General features: G+C 38.6%; 2 non-coding genes across 2 annotated transcripts; both read right to left on the bottom strand.

The window, feature by feature from the left end:
* Positions 1 to 1,834: 1,834 nt before the first annotated feature.
* On the bottom strand, positions 1,835 to 1,942 carry LOC112725124 (small nucleolar RNA R71). The gene has a single exon (XR_003164251.1). It is a non-coding gene; the product is annotated as a small nucleolar RNA R71 (small nucleolar RNA).
* An 8,934-nt stretch (positions 1,943 to 10,876) lies between these two features.
* LOC112725137 (small nucleolar RNA R71) lies at positions 10,877 to 10,984 on the bottom strand. The gene has a single exon (XR_003164263.1). It is a non-coding gene; the product is annotated as a small nucleolar RNA R71 (small nucleolar RNA).
* Between the last annotated feature and the right edge of the window lie 634 nt (positions 10,985 to 11,618).

Consider the following 11,618-nt stretch of genomic DNA (forward strand, 5'->3'; position numbering starts at 1 on the left):
AATCAGTATGTGAGTTTGCGCTTATCAGCTACAGAGTACACCCTGGACAAGCAGAGTGTCCTTGCTATACTTCAAAATGCTGACATTCCATGAGTATTCCAAGCGGCTTCTTAAGATATTCTGATCTCAAGAAAGCAGGAATAACTATGCACTGAACAAGTTTCATGTCTGTCGATTACTCAAAATTTGAGAACTTTGTAGTTTTCTATATGTCAATTGCCCGAAATTCAGACTGGAAGTGCATTGTACCAGAGGTTAAGAAGATTATGACTGTGTGCCCATGAGATCTGTCTTCTGACGTATGAACAAGCAAGTGCATTGAATTGCAAGACTTGTCGGATCAAGGACACTATGAGGATCTTATCGAGTTCAAGTATTTCATCCTAGATCAAACTTCAAAAGAATATGCACCTCATGTCAAAGTTTCAGAAGAAACTCAACTTCAGTTTCAGTATGCTCAGAGAGGAATCAGATAAAATTCTATGATTTACTTTTACGTTGTGCATTTCATCTTTGATCATGCAAAATTGTTTAGGTTTGCTTCAGTTTGGGTTGCCTGCCACATTGCGAGGATTGCATTCGTGGGAGGAACCAGAATGCAGGGCCTAGAATTAATCATCAATTGTCGAGTCTTTTCTTGAATGCCAAATGCTTCTTAGCGAATCATTGATGAGAGATATGTTTAATTGGAAAATCCTTAGTTGATTGTAAATACTGAGATCTTCGCATTCATTATTCGTTTGCTAAAGTTGAGGAATTAGGTTTTGCAAATGTCAGAGTTACCTTTTGATCTGCATGTACATATCGATCAACAGTTATGACTAATTAGGTTGTAAATCAACTATTTTTCAAGCTTGAGGTAAGATTTTTGTGCATATTTTATCTGTTTCCAATTCTAGAAATATTTTTTTTTTATTTTTTAAAATTTTTTGTTTCAAAATATCTTTTGCTACATCTTCTGCCAATTTTCGAAAACATCTTCCCTTTTTCAAAATTTCTTTTTAATTAACTAATTATTTTATCTTTTTATTTGAATTTTCGAAAACTACTAACCTTTTTCAAAAACAATTTTCAAAAATCACTAACTCTTTTTTTTTCAAAATATTTTTCGAAAATTCTCTCTCCCTCTCATCTCCTTCTTATTATTTATCCATCTACTAACATCTCTTCCTCACATCATCAAATTCGAACCCCCTCTTCTATCTGTGTTCGAATTTCTTCTTTTCTTCTACTAACAATAAGGAACCTCTTTACTGTGACATAGAGGATTCCTCTTCTTTTCTTTTTCTCTCCTCTTTCTTATGAGCAGGGACAGAGAAAAAGGCATTCTTGTTGAAGCTGATCCAGAACCTGAAAGGACTTTGAAGAGAAAATTAAGAGAAGCTAAATTACAACAATCCAGAGACAACTTGATTGAAAATTTCGAACAAGTAAGGAGATGGCAGCCGAACCCAACAATAATGCAAGGAGAATGCTTGGTGACTTTACTGCACCTAATTCCAATCTTTATGGAAGAAGCATCTCCATTCCTGCCATTGGAGCAAACAACTTTGAGCTGAAACCTCAATTAGTTTCTCTGATGCAGCAAAACTGCAAGTTTCATGGACTTCCATCTGAAGATCCCTTTCAGTTCTTAACTGAATTCTTGCAGATATGTGATACTGTTAAGACTAATGGAGTAGATCCTGAAGTCTACAGGCTCATGCTTTTCCCTTTTGCTGTAAGAGACAGAGCTAGAATATGGTTGGATTCTCAACCTAAAGACAGCCTGGACTCTTGGGATAAGCTGGTCAAGGCTTTCTTAGCCAAGTTCTTTCCTCCTCAAAAGCTTAGTAAGCTTAGAGTGGATGTTCAAACCTTCAAACAGAAGGATGGTGAATCCCTCTATGAAGCTTGGGAGAGATACAAAGGACTGACCAAAAAGTGTCCCTCTGACATGCTTTCAGAATGGACCATCCTGAACATATTCTATGATGGTCTGTCTGACTTATCAAAGATGTCATTGGACACCTCTGCAGGTGGATCCATTCACCTAAAGAAAACGCCTGCAGAAGCTCAAGAACTCATTGACATGGTTGCTAATAACCAGTTCATGTACACTTCTGAAAGGAATCCTGTGAGTAATGGGACGCCTATGAAGAAGGGAGTTCTTGAGATTGATACTCTGAATGCCATATTGGCTCAGAATAAAATATTGACTCAACAAGTCAATATGATTTCTCAGAGTCTGAATGGAATGCAAACTGCATCCAACAGTACTCAAGAGGCACCTTCTGAAGAAGAAGCCTATGATCCTGAGAACCCTGCAATAGCAGAGGTAAATTACTTAGGTGAACCTTATGGGAACACCTATAACTCATCATGGAGAAATCATCCAAATTTCTCATGGAAGGATCAAAAGCCTCAACAAGGCTTTAATAATGGTGGAAGAAACAGGTTTAACAATAATAAACCTTTTCCATCATCCACTCAGCAACAGACAGAGAACTCTGAACAAAATTCTTCTAATTTAGCAAACTTAGTCTCTGATCTATCTAAGGCCACTGTAAGTTTCATGAATGAAACAAGGTCTTCCATTAGAAATCTGGAAGCACAAGTGAGACAGCTGAGTAAAAGGATCACTGAAATCCCTCCCAGTACTCTCCCAAGCAATACAGAAGAGAACCAAAAGGAGAGTGCAAGGCCATTGACATAAGCAAAATGGCCGAACCTACAAGGGGAGTGGAGGACGTGAATCCCCAAGAGGAAGACCTCCTGGGATGTCCAGTGATCCATAAGGAGCTTCCCTCTGAGGAACCAAAGGAATCTGAGGCTCATCTAGAGACCATAGAGATTCCATTGAACCTCCTTATGCCCTTCATGAGCTCTGATGAGTATTCCTCTTCTGAAGAGAATGAGGATGTCACTGAAGAGCAAACTGCCAAGTTTCTTGGTGCAATCATGAAGCTGAATGCCAAATTATTTGGTATTGAGACTTGGGAAGATGAACCTCCCCTGTTCACCAGTGAACTGAGTGATCTGGATCAACTGAGATTGCCTCAGAAGAAACAGGATCCTGGAAAGTTCCTAATACCTTGTACCATAGGCACCATGACATTCAGAGCATTGTGTGACCTTGGTTCAGGGATAAACCTCATGCCCCTCTCTGTAATAGAGAAACTGGGAATCTATGGGGTGCAAGCTGTTAAAATCTCATTAGAGATGACAGACAATTCAAGAAAACAGGCTTATGGACAAGTAGAGGACATATTAGTAAAGGTTGAGGGCCTTTACATCCCTGCTGATTTCATAGTCCTGGACACTGGAAAGGAAGAGGATGAATCCATCATCCTAGGAAGACCTTTCCTGGCCACAGCAAGAGCTGTGATTGATGTTGACAGAGGTGAAATAGTCCTTCAATGGAATGAGAACTCCCTTGTGCTTAAAACTCAAGGATCTCCCTCTGCCATCATGGAGAGGAAGCAGAAAAAGCTTCTCTCAAAGCAGAGTCAACCAGAGCCCCCACAGTCAAACTCTAAGTTTGGTGTTGGGCGGCCATATCCAAACTCTAAGTTTGGTGTTGAACTCCCATATCCAAACTCCAAGTTTGGTGTTGGAGAGTCTCAACAAAGCTCTGCACATCTGTGAGGCTCCATGAGAGCCCACTGTCAAGCTATTGACATTAAAGAAGCGCTTGTTGGGAGGCAACCCAATTTTTATTTATCTAACTATATCTTTCTAAGTTTTATGTCTTTATAGGTTCATGATCATGTGGAGCCACAAAATAAACAAAAAAAAATCAAAAATGGAATCAAAAACAGCAGAAGAAAAAAATCACACCCTGGAGGAGCATCTGTCTGGCGTTCAGCGCCAGAACAGAGCATGGTTCTGGCGCTGAACGCCCAAAATGGCAACATTCTGGCGCTGAACGCCCAGAACAAGCATGGTTCTGGCGTTCAACGCCAGAAATGGCACACAAATGGGCGCTGAACGCCCAAAATGGGCACCAACCTGGCGCTGAACGCCCAGAGTTGGGTGCAAAGGCATTTTTACATGCCTAAAGGGTGTAAGGTTGAAATCCTTGAACACCTCAGGATCTGTGGACCCCACAGGATCCACACCTACCTCCACTCACTTCTTCTCACCCTTCTTTCACACAACCCCATAAACACTCTTTCCCATAAACCCTTCACCAATCACCTCAATCTCTCCTCCCCATCACCTCTTCACCACTCACATCCATCCACTCTTCCCCATAAACCTACCTCATAAACCCCACCTACCTTCAAAATTCAAAACCAATTTCCCACCCAAACCCACCCATATGGCCGAACTTTAAACCCCCTCCCTTCCCTATATAAAGCTCTCCATTCTCCACCAAATTCACACAACACACTCCTCTTGGCCGAAACCATATCCCCCTCTCCCTCTCCTTCTTTCTTCTTCTTCTTCTTCTATTCTTTTGTTTATTGCTCGAGGGTGAGCAATATTCTAAGTTTGGTGTGGTAAAAGCATAGCTTTTTTTTGTTTCTCCATTACCATTGATGGCACCTAAGACCGGAGAATCCTCTAGAAGAGGGAAAGGGAAGACAAAAGCTTCCACATCCGAGTTATGGGAGATGGAAAGGTTCATCTCTAAAGCCCATCAAGACCACTTCTATGATGTTGTGGCCAAGAAGAAGGTGATCCCCGAGGTCCCCTTCCAACTCAAAAGAAATGAGTATCCGGAGATCCGACATGAGATTCAAAGAAGAGGTTGGGAAGTTCTAACAAAACCCATCCAACGAGTCGGCATCCTAATGGTTCAAGAGTTCTATGCCAATGCATGGATCACCAAGAACCATGATCAAAGTAAGAACCCGGATCCAAAGAACTATGTAACAATGGTTCGGGGAAAATACTTAGATTTTAGTCCGGAAAATGTGAGGTTGGCATTTAACTTGCCTATGATGCAAGGAGATGAACGCCCCTACACAAGAAGGGTCAACTTTGATCAAAGGTTGGACCAAGTCCTTATGGACATATGTGAGGAAAGAGCTCAATGGAAGATTGACTCCAAAGGCAAGCCGGTTCAACTGAGAAGATTGGACCTCAAGCCTGTAGCTAGAGGATGGTTGGAGTTCATTCAGTGCTCAATCATTCCCACTAGCAACCGGTCTGAAGTTACTATAGACCGGGCCATCATGATCCATAGTATCATGATTGGAGAAGAGGTGGAAGTTCATGAGATTATACCTCACGAACTCTACAAAATAGCTGACAAGTCCTCTCCCATGGCAAGGCTAGCTTTTCCTCATCTTATTTGCCATCTATGTTACTCAGCTGGAGCATTCATAGAAGGGGACATTCCTATTAAGGAAGACAAGCCCATCACTAAGAAAAAGATGGAGCAAGCAAGAGAGCCCACTCATGGAGCTCAAGAGGCGCAGGAAGCTCATCACCATGAGATCCCGGAGATGCCTCAAATGCATTTTCCTCCACAAAACTATTGGGAGCAAATCAATACCTCCCTAGAAGAATTGAGTTCCAACATGGGACATTAAGGGTGGAACAGCAAGAGCACTCCGTCATCCTTCATGAAATAAGAGAAGATCAAAAAGCAATGAAGGAGGAGCAACAAAGACAAGGAAGAGACATAGAAGAGCTCAAGGACATCCTTGGTGCCTCAAGAAGGAAACGCCATCATCACTAAGGTGGACTCATTCCTTGTTCTTATTTCTTCTGTTTTTCGTTTTTTTTATGTTATGTGCTTATCTATGTTTGTGTTTTCATTACATGATCATTAGTAGTTAGTAACTATGTCTTAAAGTTATGAATGTCCTATGAATCCATCACCTCTCTTAAATGAAAAATGTTTTAATTCAAAAGAACAAGAAGTACATGAGTTTCGAATTTATCCTTGAACTTAGTTTAATTATATTGATGTGGTGACAATGCTTCTTGTTTTCTGAATGTATGCTTGAACAGTGCATATGTCTTTTGAAGTTGTTGTTTAAGAATGTTAAATATGTTGGCTCTTGAAAGAATGATGACTAGGAGACATGTTATTTGATAATCTGAAAAATCACAAAAAAATGATTCTTGAAGCAAGAAAAAGCAGCAAAGAACAAAGCTTGTATTCAAAAAAAAAAAAAAATAGGCGAAAAAAAATAGAAAGAAAAAGAAAAAGCAAGCAGAAAAAGCCAATATCCCTTAAAACCAAAAGGCAAGGGCAAAGCAAAAAAAAAAGAGTGTGCTTAAGAACCCTGGACACCTCTAATTGGGGACTTTGGCAAAGCTAAGTCACAATCTGAAAAGGTTCACCCAATTATGTGTCTGTGGCATTTATGTATCCGGTGGTAATACTGGAAAACAAAGTGCTTAGGGCCACGGCCAAGACTCATAAAATAAGCTGTGTTCAAGAATCATCATACTGAACTAGGAGAATCAATAACACTATCTGAACTCTGAGTTCCTATAGAAGCCAATCATTCTGAACTTCAATGGATAAAGTGAGATGCCAAAACTATTCAAGAGGCAAAAAGCTATAAGTCCCGCTCATCTGATTGAAGCTCTGTTTCATTGATAGTTTGGAATTTATAGTATATTCTCTTCTTTTTATCCTATTTGATTTCTAGTTGCTTGGGGACAAGCAACAATTTAAGTTTGGTGTTGTGATGAGCGGATAATTTATACGCTTTTTGGCATTGTTTTTAGTATGTTTTTAGTAGGATTTAGTCATTACTAGGGATGTTTTCATTAGTTTTTATGCTAAATTCACATTTCTGGACTTTACTATGAGTTTGTGTGTTTTTCTGTGATTTCAGTTATTTTCTGGCTGAAATTGAGGGACTTGAGCAGAAATCAGATTCAGAGGTTGAAGAAGGACTGCTGATGCTGTTGGATTCTGACCTCCCTGCACTCAAAGTGGATTTTCTGGAGCTACAGAACTCGAAATGGCGCTCTTCCAATTGCGTTGGAAAGTAGACATCCAGGGCTTTCCAGCAATATATAATAGTCCATACTTTGCCTAAGTTTAGACGACGTAAACCGGCGTTCAACGCCAGCTCTCTGCTCAATTCTGGAGTCCAGCGCCAGAAAGGAGCCAAAACCAGAGTTGAACGCCCAAACTGGCACTAAAACTGGCGTTCAACTCCACAAATGGCCTCTGCACGTGCAACACTTAAAGCTCAGCCCAGGCACACACCAAGTGGGCCCCAGAAGTGGATTTATGCACCAATTACTTACTCATGTAAACCCTAGTAGCTAGTTTGTTATAAATAGGACATTTTACTATTGTATTAGACATCTTTGGATTACCTTTTGATCCTTTGATCATCTTTGAGCGCATTGTTCTTAGATCAGAGGGGCTAGCCATCTCGGCCATGCCTGGACCTTCACTTATGTATTTTCATACGGTAGAGTTTCTACACTCCATAGATTAAGGTGTGGAGCTCTGCTGTTCCTCAAAGATTAATGCAAGTACTACTGTTTCTATTCAATTCATCTTGTTTCGCTTCTAAGATATTCATTCGCAGTTCAACCTGAATGTGATGAATGTGACAATCATCATCATTCCCTATGAACGCGTGCCTGACAGCCACTTCCGTTCTACATTAGACTGAATGATTATCTCTTAGATCTCCTAACCAGAATCTTCGTGGCGTAAGCTAGAATGATGGCGGCATTCAAGAGAATCCGGAAGGTCTAAACCTTGTCTGTGGTATTCCGAGTAGGATTCAATGAATGAATGACTGTGACGAGCTTCAAACTCGCGAGTGTGGGGCGTTAGTGACAGACGCAAAAGAATCAATGGATTCTATTCCGACATGATCGAGAACCGACGGATGAATAGCCATGCTGTGACAGAGCATGTTTGCATAGTATTCACAGAGAGGACAAGATGCAACCATTGACAAGGGTGATGCCTCCAGACGATTAGCCGTGCCGTGACAGGGCACTGGATCATTTTCCCGAGAGATGACCGAAAGTAGCCATTGACAATGGGATGCATTACATAAAGCCAGCCATGGAAAGGAGCAAGACTGATTGGATGAAGACAGCAGGAAAGCAGAGGTTCAGAGGAACGAAAGCATCTCCATACGCTTATCTGAAACTCTCACCAATGATTTACATAAGTACCTCTATCCCTATTCTATTATTTAAAATTCGAAAACATCATTATCCATTTATATCTGCCTGACTGAGAATTGCAAGGTGACTATAGCTTGCTTCATACCAACAATCTCCGTGGGATTCGACCCTTACTCACGTAAGGTATTACTTGGACGACCCAGTGCACTTGCTGGTTAGTTGTATCGAAGTTGTGACAATTATGTATTGAGATCAGAGCACCAAGTCTTTGGAGCCTTTAGACATCACAATTTCGTGCACCAAGTTTTTGGCGCCGTTGCCGGGGATTGTTCGAGTTTTCGGCAAGCTTTTGGTCCGGTAACATCAGTGCCAAGTTCGATCCGGCAACAGCACAAAGAGTTTGGCGCCGTTGCCGGGGATTGTTCGAGTTTGGACAACTAACGGTTCATCTTGTTGCTCATATTAGGTAATTTTCTTTTTTATTTTCAAAAATTTTTCAAAAATATTTCTAAAATTTTCTCATCTGCTTTCGAAAAAAAAAAATAAAAATGTTTTCAAAAAAAAAAAAAATTTATTCAAAATTTTTAAGAATGAATTCTAGTGTTTCATGAAGCATGTTGAAGCCTGGCTGGTTGTAAAGCCATGTCTAAATTCTCTTGGACTGAGGCTTCCACATGACAAAAAAGAAAACTTATATGCCTGATTTTTTACATGCTGAAGCTTGGCTGGCCATTGGCCATGTCTAGTGTTTTGGACTGGAGCTTTCATTGAAAGCTTGGCTGGCTAGTGAGCCATGTCTAATTCCTGGACTGAAGCTTTAGACTAACATGGCAAGATTCCTGGAATTCATATTAAAAATTTTGGAATCCTTATTTTTCTTTTTCATATAATTTTCGAAAAAAATCCAAAAAAATTAGAAAATCATAAAAATAAAAAATATTTCATGTTTCTTGTTTGAGTCTTGAGTCATGTTATAAGTTTGGTGTCACTTGCATATGCATCTTGCATTTTTCGAAAATTTCATGCATTCATAGTGTTCTTCATGATCTTCAAGTTGTTCTTGGTAAGTCCTCTTGTTTGATCTTGATGATTTTTTGTTTGGTGTCTTTTCATGTTTTTCATATGCATTATTGAAATCTTAGTGTCTATACATGAAAGATTTCTAAGTTTGGTGTCTTGCATGTTTTCTTTGCATCAAAATTTTTCAAAATTTTGTTCTTGATGTTCATCTTGACATTCATAGTGTTCTTGGTGTTCATCTTGACATTCATAGCATTCTTGCATGCATCACATGTTTTGATCTAAAAATTTCATGCATTGCATCTTTTTAGTGTTTTTCTCTTGCATCATAAAAATTCAAAAATAAAAAAAAAATATTTTTCCCTTTTTCTCTCATCAAATTCGAAAATTTGAGTTGACTTTTTCAAAAATTTTTAAAATCAAGTTGTTTCTTATGAGTCAAATCAAATTTTCAATTTGAAAATCTCATCTTTTTCAAAATCTTTTTCAAAAATCAAATCTTTTTCAAAATTCTTAGTTATTTTCGAAAATTCCAAAAATATTTTTCAAAAATCTTTTTCCTATTTTTATATAAAATTTTCGAAAATAACTTAATCAATTAATGTTTTGATTCAAAAATTTGAAGTTTGTTACTTGCTTGTTAAGAAAGATTCAAACTTTAAGTTCTAGAATCATATCTTGTGATTTCTTATGAATCAAGTCATTAATTGAGATTTTTAAAATCAAATCTTTTTCAAAACTAATTTCAATCATATCTTTTAAAAAAAAAATATCTTCTTATCTTATCTTTTTCAAAAATTTGATTTCAAAATATCTTTTCTAACTTCCTAACTTCTCACCCTTTCAAAATTTGTTTCAATTAACTAACTAACTTTTTGTTTGTTTCTTATCTTTTTCAAAACCACCTAACTAACTCTCTCTCTCTAATTTTCGAAAACATCCTTCCCCTTTTTCAAAATTTCTTTTTAATTAACTAATTATTTTATCTTTTTATTTGAATTTTCGAAAAACTACTAACCTTTTTCAAAAACAATTTTCAAAAATCACTAACTCTTTTTTTTTCAAAAATATTTTTCGAAAATTCTCTCTCCCTCTCATCTCCTTCTTATTATTTATCCATCTACTAACATCTCTTCCTCACATCATCACCAAATTCGAACCCCCTCTTCTATCTGTGTTCGAATTTCTTCTTTTCTTCTACTAACAATAAGGAACCTCTTTACTGTGACATAGAGGATTCCTCTTCTTTTCTTTTTCTCTCCTCTTTCTTATGAGCAGGGACAGAGAAAAAGGCATTCTTGTTGAAGCTGATCCAGAACCTGAAAGGACTCTGAAGAGAAAATTAAGAGAAGCTAAATTACAACAATCCAGAGACAACTTGATTGAAAATTTCGAACAAGTAAAGGAGATGGCAGCCGAACCCAACAATAATGCAAGGAGAATGCTTGGTGACTTTACTGCACCTAATTCCAATCTTTATGGAAGAAGCATCTCCATTCCTGCCATTGGAGCAAACAACTTTGAGCTGAAACCTCAATTAGTTTCTCTGATGCAGCAAAACTGCAAGTTTCATGGACTTCCATCTGAAGATCCCTTTCAGTTCTTAACTGAATTCTTGCAGATATGTGATACTGTTAAGACTAATGGAGTAGATCCTGAAGTCTACAGGCTCATGCTTTTCCCTTTTGCTGTAAGAGACAGAGCTAGAATATGGTTGGATTCTCAACCTAAAGACAGCCTGGACTCTTGGGATAAGCTGGTCAAGGCTTTCTTAGCCAAGTTCTTTCCTCCTCAAAAGCTTAGTAAGCTTAGAGTGGATGTTCAAACCTTCAAACAGAAGGATGGTGAATCCCTCTATGAAGCTTGGGAGAGATACAAAGGACTGACCAAAAAGTGTCCCTCTGACATGCTTTCAGAATGGACCATCCTGAACATATTCTATGATGGTCTGTCTGACTTATCAAAGATGTCATTGGACACCTCTGCAGGTGGATCCATTCACCTAAAGAAAACGCCTGCAGAAGCTCAAGAACTCATTGACATGGTTGCTAATAACCAGTTCATGTACACTTCTGAAAGGAATCCTGTGAGTAATGGGACGCCTATGAAGAAGGGAGTTCTTGAGATTGATACTCTGAATGCCATATTGGCTCAGAATAAAATATTGACTCAACAAGTCAATATGATTTCTCAGAGTCTGAATGGAATGCAAACTGCATCCAACAGTACTCAAGAGGCACCTTCTGAAGAAGAAGCCTATGATCCTGAGAACCCTGCAATAGCAGAGGTAAATTACTTAGGTGAACCTTATGGGAACACCTATAACTCATCATGGAGAAATCATCCAAATTTCTCATGGAAGGATCAAAAGCCTCAACAAGGCTTTAATAATGGTGGAAGAAACAGGTTTAACAATAATAAACCTTTTCCATCATCCACTCAGCAACAGACAGAGAACTCTGAACAAAATTCTTCTAATTTAGCAAACTTAGTCTCTGATCTATCTAAGGCCATTATAAGTTTCATGAATGAAACAAGGTCTTCCA

The sequence above is a fragment of the Arachis hypogaea genome, chromosome 11 (genome assembly GCF_003086295.3).
Source record: "Arachis hypogaea cultivar Tifrunner chromosome 11, arahy.Tifrunner.gnm2.J5K5, whole genome shotgun sequence".
In the NCBI taxonomy this organism is placed as follows: Eukaryota; Viridiplantae; Streptophyta; class Magnoliopsida; order Fabales; family Fabaceae; genus Arachis; species Arachis hypogaea.